We start from the raw sequence: 15,991 nt of genomic DNA on the forward strand, positions 1-15,991 counted from the left end.
TATGTACAGTGCCTTAAAGTATTCATAGCCCGTGACTTATTCTACATGTTGTGTTACAGCCTGAATTCAAAATGGATTAAATGTTTTTTCTCTCTCACTCATCTACACACAATGCCCCATAATTAGAAAGTTAAAACATGTTTTTAGAAATGTTTTCAAATGTATTGAAAATGAAATACAGAAATATCTCATTTACATAAGTATTCACACCCCTGAGTCTATACATGTTAGAATCACATTTGGCAGCGATTACAGCTGTGACTCTTTCTGGGTACGTCTCTAAGAGCTTTGAACACCTGGATTGTACAATATTTTCCTATGACCAGAATACCCATAACGTGATGCAGCCACCACCATGCTTGAAAATATGAAGACTGGTAGTGATGTGTTGTGTTGGATTTGCCCCTAACATAACGCTTCAGGACATTAAGCTAATATCTTGGCCACATTATTTGCAATTTTACTTGCCTTATTGCAAACAGTATGCATGTTTTGGAATCATTTTTATTCTATACAGGCTTCCATCTTTTCATTTAGGTCAGTATAGTGGAGTAACCATCCTCAGTTTTTCCTTATCACAGCCATTAAACTCTAACTGTTTTAAAGTCACCATTGGCCTCATGGTGAAATCCCTGAGGGGTTTCCTTTCTCTCTGGCAACTGAGTTAGGAAGGACCCCTGTATCTTTGTAGTGACTGGGTGTATTGATACACCATCCAAAGTGTCATTAATAACTTCATCATGTTCAAAGGGATATTCAATGTCTGCCTTTGAAAATGTTTACCCATCTACCAATAGGTGCCCTTCTTTGCGAGGCATTGTTAAACCTCTGGTCTTTGTGGTTGAATCTGTATTTGAAATTCATTGCTCAACTGAGGGACCTTACAGATATAGTAATTGTATGTGTGGGGTACAGAGATGAGGTAGTCATTCAAAATCATGTTAAACACTATCATTGCACATAGAATGAGTCCATGCAACATATGTGACTTGTTAAGCACATTTTTACTCCTGAACATATTTAGGCTTGACATAACAAAGGGGTTGAAAACGTTATGACTCAAGACATTTCAACTTTTCATTTTTTATTAATTTGTAAACATTTCTAAAACAGAATTCCACTTTGACATAATGGGGTATTGTGTGTGTAGGCCAGTGACACAATTGACACATCTCAATTGAATCTATATTAAATTCAGGCTGAAAAAGTAAAGTGGTGTGAAGGCACTGCAAGTGGTGTAGACTTACTTAATTATAACCTTATAAACATTTATATCTGAGATCAACATGGTTGATAATGTTGTTGTTGACAGTTTTTGAAGGAAACGGAATAGGAGGTGTGAATGGTGTCCACAATAACTAGATGTTTCTCATCCGAAGCAGATCTCTGTCGATGATAAACAAGATGTGAGAAACCAGAGTGAGCGTCTGTGATCTTATCTCCAAGGTGCAGGCGTTGTGCAGTCAATTTGCACCAAAGATTATTAATTGGAAATGTGTTTGAAAAACTACTGAACTGTTCTTCTCCCCACATCTATTTCAGCAGGCACTTCAAACCAAGGTCATTCATGATTTTTTAGAATGATTACCAATTCATGTAGGTGTGATGTGATGTACCTTTCCCTTTCAAAGAACACGGACTTAACTATGATGCTTGATGCCGGAAAAGATCATAGATGTTAACCCCATCCTTGGATTTGGCTGTTAAGTTCGTCATTTTTTTATTAACTTAAAAAACTCCGCAAATGTCAATGAACTATTAATGTCCAAAATCATCTGCTTAACCTTATTGATTGCTCAAATTATGAATTGATCTTGAATTATATGTTTTGTTCAGTTAATCATGTTGAACTCAATATTCTTGTAGCAATGTATCAAGTGTGGATGTTTTTTAAGTTCTACATTTGAGGGTTGTTTAGGGACAGTTCCTGTGTTTGTATTTAACCGAGGTGTGGCGAATGTTCTTCCCTTCTGCCTTATCAGATGTGAAATCAACAGAGCTGTTCTTAGAGTGAAAGTAGCAGCTGCTTTGCATGCAACCACAGCGACTGAGGCATCTCAGCAAGCTCAGGTGTTCTTCGGAGATTTTATCTCAGTCGGGAGACCGAATCCTGTTTTCAATGTTTACACACACACACTCAAACACACACACTGGCTTCCCCACTAGAGGGCATACTGAGCTGGTGTTCAATAAGTGAATCATGACAATTCTGAACCTTGTGTCAGTCAATTACAGCAAGACGCTCTGGATGGTAACAACAATGGAAATCTTAATAGCTGTATCTTGTTGTATATTTGCTGACCATGACTGAAATTTAAAAACAAAACCAAAAAAAACGAACAGCTGATCGTCCTCTCAGTGGCAGACCATATGTAACAACACCTGTACAGGATAGGTACATCCGAACATCACACCTGCAGGACAGGTACAGCATGGCAACAACGATTGCCCGAGTTACACCAGGAACAAGTCTCAGACTGTCTGCAATAGGCTGATAGAGGCTGGATTGAGGGTTTGTTGGCCTGTTGTAAGGCAGGTCCTCACCAGACATCACTGCCAACAATGTTGCCTATGGGCACAAACCCACCGTCGCTGGACCAGACAGGACTGGCAAAAAGTGCTCTTCACTGACGAGTTGCGGTTTTGTCTCATCAGGTGTGATGGTCGGATTCGCATTTATCGTCGAAGGAATGAGCATTACACCGAGGCCTGTACTCTGTAGCGGGATCGATTTGGAGGTGGAGGGTCCGTCATGGTCTGGGGCGGTGTGTCACAGCATCATCGGACTGAGCTTGTTGTCATTGTGGACAATCTGAATGCTGTGCGTTACAGGGAAGACTGCCTCCTCCCTCATGTGGTACCCTTCCTGCAGGCTCATCCTGACATGACCCTCCAGCATGACAATGCCACCAGCCATACTGCTCGTTCTGTGCATGATTTCCTGCAATACAGGAATGTCAGTGTTCTGCCATGGCCAGCGAAGAGCTGGATCTCAATCCCATTGAGCACGTCTGGGACCTGTTGGATTGGAGGGTGAGGGCTAGGGCCATTCCCCCAGAAATGTCCGGGAACTTGCAGGTGCCTTGGTGGAAGAGGGGTAACATCTCTCAACAAGATTTGACAAATCTGGTGGAGTCCATGAGGAGGAGATGCACTGCAGTACTTAATGCAGCTGTTGGCCACACCAGATACTGACTGTTACTTTTGATTTTGACCCCCTCTTTGTTCATTTCTGTTAGTCACATGTCTGTGGAACTTGTTCAGTTTATGTCTCAGTTGTTGAATCTTGTTGTATTTACTTTGAAATTTCCTTGTTTATGAAAGAAAAGCCATTTTTTTTGTCCATTTAAAATAACATTGAATTGATCAGAAATACAGTGTAGACATTGTTAATGTTGTAAATGACTTTGGTAGCTGGAAACGGCTGATTTTTAATGGAATATCTACATAGGCATACAGAGGCCCATTATCAGCAACCATCACTCCTGTGATCCAATGGCGTGTTGTGTTAGCTAATCCAAGTTTATCAAAAGGCTAATTGCTTATTAGAAAACCCTCTTGCAATTTTGTTAGCACAGCTGAAAACGGTTGTCCTATTTAAAGAAGCAATAAAATGGGCCTTCTTTGGACCAGTTGAGTATCTGGAGCATCAGCATTTGTGGGTTTGATTACAAACTCAAAATGGCCAGAAACAAAGAACTTTCTTCTATTTTTTTGTCAGTCTATTCTTGTTCTGAGAAAGGAAGGCTATTCCATGAGAGAAATTGCCAAGAAACTGAAGATCTCGTACAACGCTGTGTACTACTCCCTTCACAGAACAGCGCAAACTGTCCCTAACCAGAATAGAAAGAGGAGTGGGAGGCCCCGGTGCACGACTGAGCAAGAGGACAAGTACATTATGTCTAGTTTGAGAAACAGACGCCTCACATGTTCTCAACTGGCAGCATCATTAAATAGTACCCGCAAATCACCAGTCTCAACGTCAACAGTTCTTTACCCTGTATAGATTTTTTATGGGCTTTTTCTAAGATAGTGATTTATTTTTCTTTCATTTTTAATTTCTTATTCAGATTACATTTTTGCTGGGTATGAGATTATCATTCCCCTAATCTACATCTTTAAAAGCATCCCAAATTATTTTGGAGGTTGGCTTTTCTCTGTTCTCTATCTCTACCAGTGAAGGCTGGTGGGGGAGCTATAGGAGGACGGGCTCATTGTAATACCTGGAATAGAATAAATGGAATAGTATCAAACACATCATATGAAAACCATATCTTTGACTCCTTTCCATTTATTCCACCCTACCTGACACTCTAGACCCACTCCAATTTGCTAACCGCCCCAATAGGTCCACAGACGACACAATCGCAATCACACTGCCCTAACCCATCCCATCTCCAAACTCGTCATTAAGCTTGAGACCCTGGGTCTCAACCCCGACCTGTGCAACTGGGTTCTAGACATCCTGACGGGTCGCCCCCAGGTGGTGAGGGTAGGAAACAACATCTGCACTCCGCTGATCCTCAACACTGGGGCCCCACAAAGGTGTGTTCTCAGCCCTCTCCTGTACTCCCTGTTCACCCATGACTGCGTGACCATGCACGCCTCCAACTCAATCATCAAGTTTGCAGACGACACTACAGTGGTAGACTTGATTACCAACAACGATGAGACGGCCTACAGGAAGGAGGTGAGGGCCCTCGTAGTGTGGTGTCAGGAAAATAACCTCACACTCAATGTCAACAAAACAAATGAGATGATCGTGGACTACAGGAAACAGCAGAGGGAGCAGCCCCCTATCCACATCGACAGGACAGTAGTGGAGAAGATGGAAAGTTTTAAGTTCCTCGCCGTACACTTAACGGACAAACTGAAATGGTCCACCCACACAGACAGCGTGGTGAAGAAGGCGCAGCAGTGCCTCTTCAACCTCAGGAGGCTGAAGAAATGTGGCTTGTCACCAAAAACACTCACAAACTTTTACAGATGCACAATCGAGAGCATCCTGTTGGGCTGTATCACTGCCTGGTACGGCAACTGCTCCGCCCACAACCGTAAGGCTCTCCATAGGGTAGTGAGGTCTGCACAACGCATCACCAGGGGCAAACTACCTGCCCTCCAGGACACCTACACCACCCGATGTCACAGGAAGGCCAAAAGGATCATTAAGGACAACAACCAACCGAGACACTGCCTGTTCACCCCAATATCATCCAGAAGGCGAGATTAGTACAGGTGCATCAAAGCTGGGATCTCAAGGCCATCAGACTGTTAAACAGCCATCACTAATATTGAGTGGCTGCTGCCAACATACTGACATACATCTCTAGCCACTTTAATAATAAAAACTTTACCCCAGTCCTCAGCAGTCCAATCAGTGTACCTTGTGGTGGTTAATTTCTTTACTATCAAATAAGGAGAGACAAACGTATCACACAAGTCAGAGTTATACTTAAACTAAATCTTTAATAATAAGAGCTTTGCAATAGCAATGACCTTCAACGATTCACCATTTCTAATGATACATTGAGAGTGAATAAACAAAAGTAAAAAGGTATTTTATAGCCAAGATACACCCCTTTCAACCTACATGACGAACAACAGATACATAGCATGTTCACAAGTTTAAGACTCCAAACTGGAACCGTCTCTTCCTGGTACGGTATAGAGCAGAAACATTAACTCATGTTCTCTGTAATGCTCTTTAGGTTTTATCACCCAAAGACATCGTAAATCTCCTCTGTCAGTGTTATCTCATAGAGGCCCATCCTCAGTAGAACCCACACACAATAGTTAACAGAATACTCTATTCTGTCGAATAAAACAACCATTATAATGCAGTACAAGCATTATAACATAATCTTGCAATTTCCCTGATAACCTAATTGTAATTATATATAAGAACATACAATAAGAAAAAAAAGAATGAGACATTGGATCACCTGCCGTAGGCCGTGAAACATTATGTGAGGGTTATATAGAGATTCAATCAATGAGATGTGGGGGGAGATTCTCCATATAGTCAATAAAAGGTTGCCAAATTCTGTATAATGTCTTTAACTTATTCCTCAAGCAGTAAGTGATTTTCTCCAAAGGGATACAACTATTAACTTCCGATAGCCACATTGCAACTGGCAGGGAGGAATCCAATTTCCATTTCAAGGCAATACATTTCTTGTTAGTAAAGTTACCCAGTAGACAGACCTCCGGGTCTAAAGGGAATGCAACCCCGTGAATTGAGGATATGGTAGAGCATACCCCCTGCCAGAAACCATGTAGTTTTGAACACTGCCAAGTGGAATGGAGGAATGTTCCTTCATCTGAGCCACATCTAAAACATAGGGAGGAGATATCTGGGTTGAACTTGTGCAGTCGAGATGGGGTGATATAGAGCTGATGGAGGAAATTAATCTGGATCAGTCTGTATCTGGAGTTCAATGTGGATGTAACACTATCCCTGCATAGGTCACTCCATAGATCCTCATCAAGATCAATACCCAGATCTTTTCCCCATCGAAGTCGGGGTTTATCTAGCCCAGGCAGTGTTAGTCCTGACATAAGAGCATCGTAAACACGGGAAATGGTCTTGAACAGTGGTTGGTCTGCGTGGCAGAGTTGTTCAATAGGTGACATCTTAGGTAGGTTCCATTGTCCCTTGAGAGTCACCCTAATAAAATTTCGTAGTTGTAGGTAGCTAAAGAAGTCCCTGTTAGGCAAGTGGTATTTCTGTTTCAGCTGATGAAAAGACATAAGAACTCCCTCCTCGTAACAATGTTCCAGAAGAGTGATCCCCTTATCAGACCATGGTCTAAAGTTACTGTTCTGGAAAAACATAGGGATCAATCTATTGTTCCATAAAGGGGTTTTAGGGGAAAGGAATCCCCCTCGTCTGAACAGCTCATTCAGTTTGCACCATGCCAGGACACGTATGGTTAAAGGGTTGTCTGTGATGGTTTTTATAGATTTTCTGTCCCATTTGTAAAACAATTCTGCCCCAGTGTCATCATTTACCTCAAACTTTTCAATGTTCAACCATGAGGGATAGGGACCATTGTCAAACCTCTGAGCCAGAAACCTAGACTGTGCAGCCCAGTAGTACATTCTAAAATTGGGGAGGTTTAAGCCCCCTTGACTGTAATCAAGGGTCAGTTTATCCAGGCCAACGCTAGGGGTTTTGCCGTGCCAGATAAACCATCTGGTCAGCTTGTCAAGAGAGGAAACAAATGCTGCGGGAACAGGGATAGGGAGAGATTGAAACAGATATAGAAATCTGGGCAGGACATTCATTTTAATTACATTGATTCTACCCAGTAGAGTGAGAGGTAAATCCATCCATTTACAAAGGTCAACCTCCACCTTTTGCAACAAACTGGCCAGATTGAGTTTATAGAGGTTGTTCAGATTACCATCCACCATTATGCCCAAATATGTGAAGCCCATAGGCGACCATCTAAAAGGAAACTTGTGTTTGATGGTATGATGGTCAAAGACAGACAACGGTAAGATTTCGCTTTAATCAAAATTGACCTTATATCCAGAGAAAGAACTATAACACTGTAGTAGGATCTGCAAGTGAGAGAGGGAGTGTTCTGGGTTTGTTAGAAATAAGATAAGGTCGTCTGCAAAGAGTGATAATTTATGGGCATTGGGTCCCACCTCAAAGCCATGTATGTCAGGGTACGTTCTAATAGCCTCAGCCAATGGTTCGATGGCGAGTGCAAAGAGGTGGGGGCTAATTGGGCAACCTTGTCTGTTCCCCCTATAAAGAGGGAAAGAGGAGGAAGTAATCCCATTGGTAGCAATCCTAGCTTTAGGAGATTTGTACCTAAACCAAACTTTTCTAAGACGCGAAAAAGGTATGGCCATTCAACGCTAACAAAGTCCTTTTCAGCGTCGAGGGAGACTGCGACACTAGGTATTTTGTTTTTGTTAGCAAGGTGAATTATATCAAAGAACCTTCTGAGATTATTGGAGGACAATCTATTAATTATGAAGCCAGCCTGATCTGGGTTGACCAACAGGGGAAGACATGACTCCAGTCTCTTAGATAGCATCTTGGTGACTAGTTTACAATCTGTGTTAAGGAGAGAGATTGGTCTATAGGAGGCGCATGGTTTTCCCTTTCTTGTGGATTACATTAATCACTGCTTGAAAGAAGGACTCTGGAAAGCAGTTGTCTTCCCTGGCTTTTTTAAGTACGTCCATAAGGTAGGGGACCAACAGCACCCTAAATTCTGTATAGAACTCTGGAGGGGAGCCATCCTCCCCAGGAGATTTATTAGAAGGTAAGGATTTAATGGCCTCCAACAATTCAGGATCTGAGAAGTGTTCACTCAGGCGCTCGCTGTCTTCCCCTGACAGGCATGGGAGGTTGAGAGAGGAGAGAAAGGAGTCGATCTCTGATAGATCATCGGCGCTGATGTTCTGTGGGCGCGTTCGATTTCCAGCGGCTTGGTGAAGTTGATTATGCCTAGGACCTCCGGGATCCATTGAGTGAAGAAACGGACCAGGTCACGGCCCTCGCTGTCCTCTTTCAATCTGCACAACGCAGAAAATAAAATATAATATAAAATATAATATAAATATAATCTAAAATATATTTTAGATTTTAGATTCTTCAAAGTAGCCACCCTTTGTCTTTTGACAGCTTTGCACACTCTTTGCATTCTCATCCAGCTTCACCTGGAATGCTTTTCCAACAGTCTTGAAGGAGTTCCCACATATGCTGAGCACTTGTTGGCTGCTTTTCCTTCACCCTGTGGTCCAACTCATCCCAAACCATCTCAATTGGGTGAGGTCGGTGTTATGAATTTTATGTATAATGACTAAATTATGTATACATTTATATGTCTCTGTATAATGAGGAAGTGTCACGGCTTTCGTTGTGGGAAGGAGGAGCGGACCAAAATGCAGCGTAGTTGTGATTCATTTTATTTAATAAGGAAACTATACACGATTAAACTAACAAAATAACAAACGTACGAAAACAGCCCTATCTGGTGCAAAACACAGAGACAGGAACAATCACCCACAAACACACAGTGAAATCCAGGCTACCTAAATATGGTTCCCAATCAGAGACAATGACTAACACCTGCCTCTGATTGAGAACCATATCAGGCCAGACATAGAAATAGACAAACAAGACATCCAACATAGAATGCCCACTCAGATCCTACCCTGACCAACCAAAACATAGAAACATACAAATAAACTATGGTCAGGGTGTGACAGGAAGAATGTTTGTCCATAAGAAAAGAGGAACTGTTAGCAGACAAGGAACTGTGGCAGACAACTTGTGACCACTGTGAAACTGATAAAGGGAAGTAGGTCTCCCCACCCAGAGGGGAGAAACTGTTGGGCTTAAAGTAGATTGTGTAACATGTTGCAGGATGTGATAAGCAATGTATGTATGCATAAGAGACGACTTGTAAACTATATTGTCATTGTCTGAGAGGAGGAGGGACATTTATGATGAAATGAGAGGTACAGTATATAAACCAATGTACATGAAATGATTGGCAGAGCTCTCGTAAATAAACGTTGCTGACTATCGTAGACTGGCCTCTGTCTGTCATTTCAACAAGAATCTTACAAATTCTTGGTAGCAGACCGAGGAGTTCAATTGAAGTTCGGTTTATGAACATTGAGAACATAATTCTCTTAACAGTCGGGTGATTGTGGAGGCCAGGTCATCTGCAGCACTCCATCACTCTCCTTCTTAGTCAGGGGCGGCAGGGTAGCCTAGTGGTTAGAGCATTGGACCAGTAACTGAAAGGTTGCAAGTTCAAACCCCCGAGCTGACAAGGTCGTTCTGCCCCTGAACAGGCAGTTAACCCACTGTTCCTAGGCCGTCATTGAAAATAAGAATTTGTTCTTAACTGACTTGCCTAGTTAAATAAAGGTAAAAATAATAATTCTTACACAGCCTGAAGTCCCACTAAGTGCAAATGGAATGGCGTATCACTGCAGAATGATGTGGTAGCCATGCTGGTTAAGTGTGCCTTGAATTCTAAATAAATCACAGACAGTGCCACCAGCAATGCACCCCCACACCATCACACATGCTTCACTGTGGGAACCACACATTCAGAGATCATCCTTTCACCTACTTTGCATCTCACAAAGACACAGCGGTTGGAACCAAAAATCTCACATTTGAACTCATCAGAGTCTCCAACTTCAGTGATTTTTGCAATTTGTTCCAGTCATTGGCAGAAGAGAACTGGAAGGAAAGGTGGCCAAATGAGGTGTTAGCTTTGGGGAATCTGTCCTTTGGACAGATTGCAAAAATCACTGAAGTTGGAGACTAAATCTCCCTCACTAACTTCAAGTGTCAGCTGTCAGAGCAGCTTACCGATTGCTGCAGCTGTACACAGCCCATCTGTAAATAGCCCATCCAACCAACTACCTACCTCATCCCCATATTTGTTTTAGTTTTTCTGCTCTTTTGCACACCAGTATTTCTACTTGCACTTTCTCATCTGCACATATATCACTCCAGTGTAAATTGCTAAATTGTAATTACATTGTCACTATTGGCCAATTTATTGCCTTACCTCCTTACTTCATTTGCACACACTGTATACAGATTTTTCTATTGTGTTATTGACTGTACGTTTGTTTATCCCATGTGTAACTCCGTGTTGTTGCTTTTGTCCCACTGCGTTGCTTTTTTAGGTGTTTGAGAACCATATGCTTTTTTTTCCCCCAATCATGGCGCCTGTCATGTGATAAGTTGTATTTTGTTGGTCTTAACGTGTATAGAATCAAAGTTAACCTTATCTGTTCCGCCTCACTAAAAATCCATGTAACACTTTTTAGCAGACATGACATAGGGCGATGGGCATTCCATGAATAGGAGGATCATAGTATTAATACATAGTTATTGTATACATTACATAGAGTATATAGAGCATCTGGGCTGAGTAGACAAAAAAATATAAAAAAGTAACATCAAGCAAAGTGCATCTTTGTAGTTGAGGCACTGTGCCTTTTTAGGGCTTTAAAGCGCCGTCTCCTCTCCTAATGTACTACGAAAAAAGAATGTGGATATGTACATTGTACATACTTTTAAAGAAAGACTGCCACTTAAGTACTGTGGTTGGTTGTATTACCTTAGAAATGAAGTATAGTGGCTGGTGGGGGTCTACTTAGGGTGAGTGGATCTTCTAAAATGGCATGAGTGGAGGCCCCACACACACCTCAAGTGTCTGATGCCCTCCCAGATAAAGTCCCTCTCCATTCTCACCAATAACCACCATTAAATCTTAGTTGTAATGACAAACAAGGAAAATAATGAGTTTACATCCTTTCCTAATCTGTCCAGCACTCTTATTCATTTTACAATGGGTTTACAAGTCATAAAAAATTAAATACAATTACATTGGAGTATAATTAAGTCCGCCTTCTCTCTCTCTCTCTCTCTCTCTCTCTCTCTCTCACTCTCCCAAACCAAATCCACCCCTCTCCACCACCTCCTTCTTGTTCTCCCCTCTTTACTCAACCCAAGCCAAGCTTGTCCCACCATCCCATCCTTACCCACCGTTGCACCCCCCCCCCCAGCCAAGCATATCACCACCTCCCCTACTTACTTGCCCTACCTTACCCACCAAGGTCTAGTTTATCCAAACCTCTGTCTTTCCCCCCTCCCTTCTTCCAAACACATGTACACCCCACTATACATCTATATACTCATCAATTCTCCTTCATTCACACACAACATATACCCTATGCCCCTGCACACCCATTCTCTCGTGCCCTCCTACAAGCATTCATATTCACCATCCCTCACACTCCCATTCATGTGCACAGACACATACACCCACTCACACCCTCTTGCCCTCTTGCACGCACACACACACACACACACACACACACACACACACACACACACACACACACACACACACACACACACACACACACACACACACACACACACACACACACACACACACAACACACACACACACACACACACACACACACACACACACATACGCACATACACACACACAGCATTGCTTCCTATAGAAGAACAGTTACTTAGGGACAATAGAGTCTAGATTGTATTGATGGGAGGGAGAAGGAATATTGTCTCAATTTATGATAAGTTAGTCTTGGGCATCGCTGTATGTAGCCTTGTGTGCTTCTGCCTCTCCTCAGTGCACTGAGCTCTCTTTCAACTGGAAATGTTTCCTATAATGTTCAGAGCTTCATAAGCACTTGGCCCTTCCATACCTGCAGTACTGCTGGGAGTTTAGTTGAGAGTTACTCCAGTGACTGTCTGATTGCTGGCGGATTTTCCTCAGCCTAGTAGACAGGTTCTGGGCGAATCGAATGGACAGGCCCTGGACCTTAATCTCCTTTCCCCCTGTGCCCTCAGAATGTTGACTTTGATTAAAGATGACCATACGAGGGTGTTTAGCGTTCTTCTGCTTCGTGCTGATCCGATGGCATCGCTGAAGATCCTGCGGTGATCCATCCACGCCAAGCACCTCCGGTATTAGCTTGATCACATAGCTGGAAAGGTCCCCTTTTTTCTCGTCCTCCGATAAGGACAATACGATTTTGTCTCAATCTGTTTCTAGCTGATCCAGTTAGTCTTCTAAAGTTTGCACCTTTGTTTCCAGAAGGCCAATTTTGTATGCCTCCATGTATGCATGTCTGACAAGAGACTCTCCTTTCCTTTCGAGACAATGTACTTTTTCAACAACATATTGTAGCAGTTTGTTTAGGTGAGCATTGAAAGCATTTTTTTCCCTGGATATCATTCAGCTGTTCATTGCTCTCATTTACATCTCCAAGTTGTTCTTTGTCTTTTCCTCTAAGGGAAGCCACGGCGTGTTGGGTTAGTCTCAGCGTTGCTTTACTCACAGATTGGTTCGCTGTTGTGTATAACTGACCGCTCACTCTCTCCCGGTTACTTGAGGATATATTGATCTATTGATTTTAATTTAAACTATGTTGTCCGGCTTCTATATATTATCATGGTCTTGACGGTAGAAAACTGAGCTATTATCTCCCAATGTGTCCCATCGGTATGTGTATGTGCCAAAAGTCACACAAATACAATGATATCTGCTGTGTGTGTCCCTCATGTGAGTTGTCTTTTTATCAATTTATTAATGGTTTTTTAATTTTTTAATTTTATTAGGCAAGTCAGTTAAGAACAAATTCTTATTTTCAATGATGGCCTAGGAACAGTGGGTTAACTGCCTGTTCAGGGGCAGTACGACAGATTTGTACCTTGTCAGCTCGGGGGTTTGAACTTGCAACCTTCCGGTTACTAGTCCAACTCTCTAACCACTAGGCTACCCTGCTGCCCCGAGGTAAGGTAATGTTGTTAGTCCGAGCAATTGGAGATGGAAGGGAGTTCCACGGCTCTTGATGAACTGCGCATTGCTGTGAATTCTTTTAGGACTTGAGGACTGTGAAGAGTCTTGTGGGCATGTCTTGTGGGGTATGTATGGGTATCTGAGTTCAATGTTATTTGATTATGCAGACAATGCTCTGTTTTGAGCCAGCTGTAGCTTTGCTAGGTTTTTATTTACTGCACTTGAGCATTAATGGATAGTAATCAAGGTGGTACAAGACCAGAGCCTGAACAACTAGTACAATTGATTTTTGTGTCAAAAACATATTTTTATAACAAACATACCTCTCTACATCTTCACAACGACGCTGTCTATATGACTTGCCCATAATAATTAAAATCCAATGTTATACCTAGGAGTTTAGCTTCCTCATCTTGCTCAATGGTCACACCTTTATGTACAACTCCAGTTGAGGTGTAGGTCTTAGAGAATGTTTTGAACCAAATACAATGCTTTATGTATTTAAGGCCAGTTCATAATTAATCAACCATTCTGATACTGAATGTAACTCCTTATTTACAATTTCATTGAGCTCACTGGGTTTGGGTGCTGACATGTAGAGTGTTTAGTAATCCACATACATAGTCATTCTAGCTTTGTGTAAGACCAGTGACAAATCATTTGTAAAAATAGATATGAGTAACGGCCCAAGGCAACTGCCCTGAGCGACACCGCACTGTACATATCTGATGTTAGAGAAGTTTCCATTGAAGAACACTCTCTGGGTTCTATTGGATGAATAACTACCCAACCTTGTGATTGCAGGTGATGTAAAATCACATAATGTAAAGGTTGTCTTCCTCCTCTCACGAGGAGGAGTAGTAGGAATGATCGGAGGACCAAAGCGCAGCGTTGTAAGTGTTCATCATATATTTGTTAAACCGAGAACACTAAATAAAATAACAAAGGAAAAACAAAACGAAACAGTTCTGAAAGGTGACATACACATAATAGAAAATAATCACCCACAAATCACAGGTGGGAAAAGGCTACCTAAGTATGATTCTCAATCAGAGACAACTAACGACACCTGCCTCTGATTGAGAACCATACCAGGCCAAACGCAAAACACAACATAGAAAAAGGAACATAGTCAACCCACCCAACTCACGCCCTGACCATACTAAAACAAAGACATAACAAAAGAACTGCAATGAAATCTAACAATTCAGCTCCAACTAGCATATTATTATCAATTTATTTTAATCAATCATCAGACATTGCAATTTGGTAATATTGGAAATGTGTATATTAAATATACCTCACATGCGACCCATAATAAGATTATGCAATTTATATGTTATCAAAGTCTATTAAAAAGTATATCTCACTCCATTTAACATCATAATGAATCCATGTGCCATCAAGTACTATGTGTTTAGCTGACTCAGATCAAGGAATGGTCATGAGAAGCGAAAATCAAAGCAAGTATTATTTATAACTTTGTAATATGAATGGATTCACATACAAAGCATAACGCTTAAGTTAAAAGACAATACTGACATTAACAAAACATAATTCTAGGCATGTAGATCCTAAGGTTAATTTACATGACAAAGCATGAACAAGGAAGCTTAGGAAATTACAAATGAGAAAATATCATAAAACCCCTTTGCATAGAGTAATTTAGAGTTCACCCAGTACAGATACAAGTTACACAAATTACAATTTGTATTATATGTTACGAATTTTCAAAACCTACGATATGTTACAAATTTGCAAAACATATGACACTAGCTGGCTAACGTTAGCTAGGCTAGGGTTTAGGGTTATGGGGTTAGGGTCAGGATTAAGTTTAGGAGAATGTTAAAGGGTTAAGGTTAGGGTTAGGGGAAGGCTTAGCTAAAAGGGTTAGTGGAAGGCTTAGCTAACATGCTAAGCAGTTGCAAAGTAGGTCAAAGGAGTAAGTAGTTGAAAAGTTGCTAATTAGCTAAAATGCTAATGTTGTCCTGAGATGAGATTTGAACTCCCACCCATCCATCCACCCTGACCAACCACCCTACTTTCTTTGTTGCTTTAAGTAACTGTCTGTTTTCATACCAAACATTGCATATCATACTAATTTGGGTGTCCCTGATGTACATTTACTATGTTACGTCTAGTCTATGAGACCAGGCTGGCTGAAATGTAATAGTAGTACTAGTAGCAGTAGCTACATAATGTGGGTCTGACTCACAAATGATAAAATATGATATGGACGGTGTACTTGTATAAGAGTATGAATTTATGAAATTAAAAGATTCCACCTCTTTCCTATAGGCCAAAGTTTCAAGTTTCAAAGTTTATTTGCCACATGCACAGGATACAACAGGTGTAAAACAGTGCAGTGGTGTATGAACGACCTAGCCTGATGTTCTTTGGAAAGCTATCTCGGGAATTAATATACCCAAGTGAGTGGACATCTAAGGGAATTGATTCATGAATGGTTCACACCTGATAACCCCAGTTGCCCTTTGTGCCCGCTCCCATATCCTGTCATTTTGTATTTCTTTGTGATTGTAACATATACAGGTAGACCAGAGAAGCCACATCACCGATTGGCAATTGACTGACAAACTTAGAAGCAACTGCTGCTCACTGGTTGTGTAACTGGTGTGAAATGGCTAACTAGT

Source organism: Oncorhynchus masou, chromosome 30 (assembly GCF_036934945.1).
Source record: "Oncorhynchus masou masou isolate Uvic2021 chromosome 30, UVic_Omas_1.1, whole genome shotgun sequence".
Lineage (NCBI taxonomy): Eukaryota > Metazoa > Chordata > Actinopteri > Salmoniformes > Salmonidae > Oncorhynchus > Oncorhynchus masou.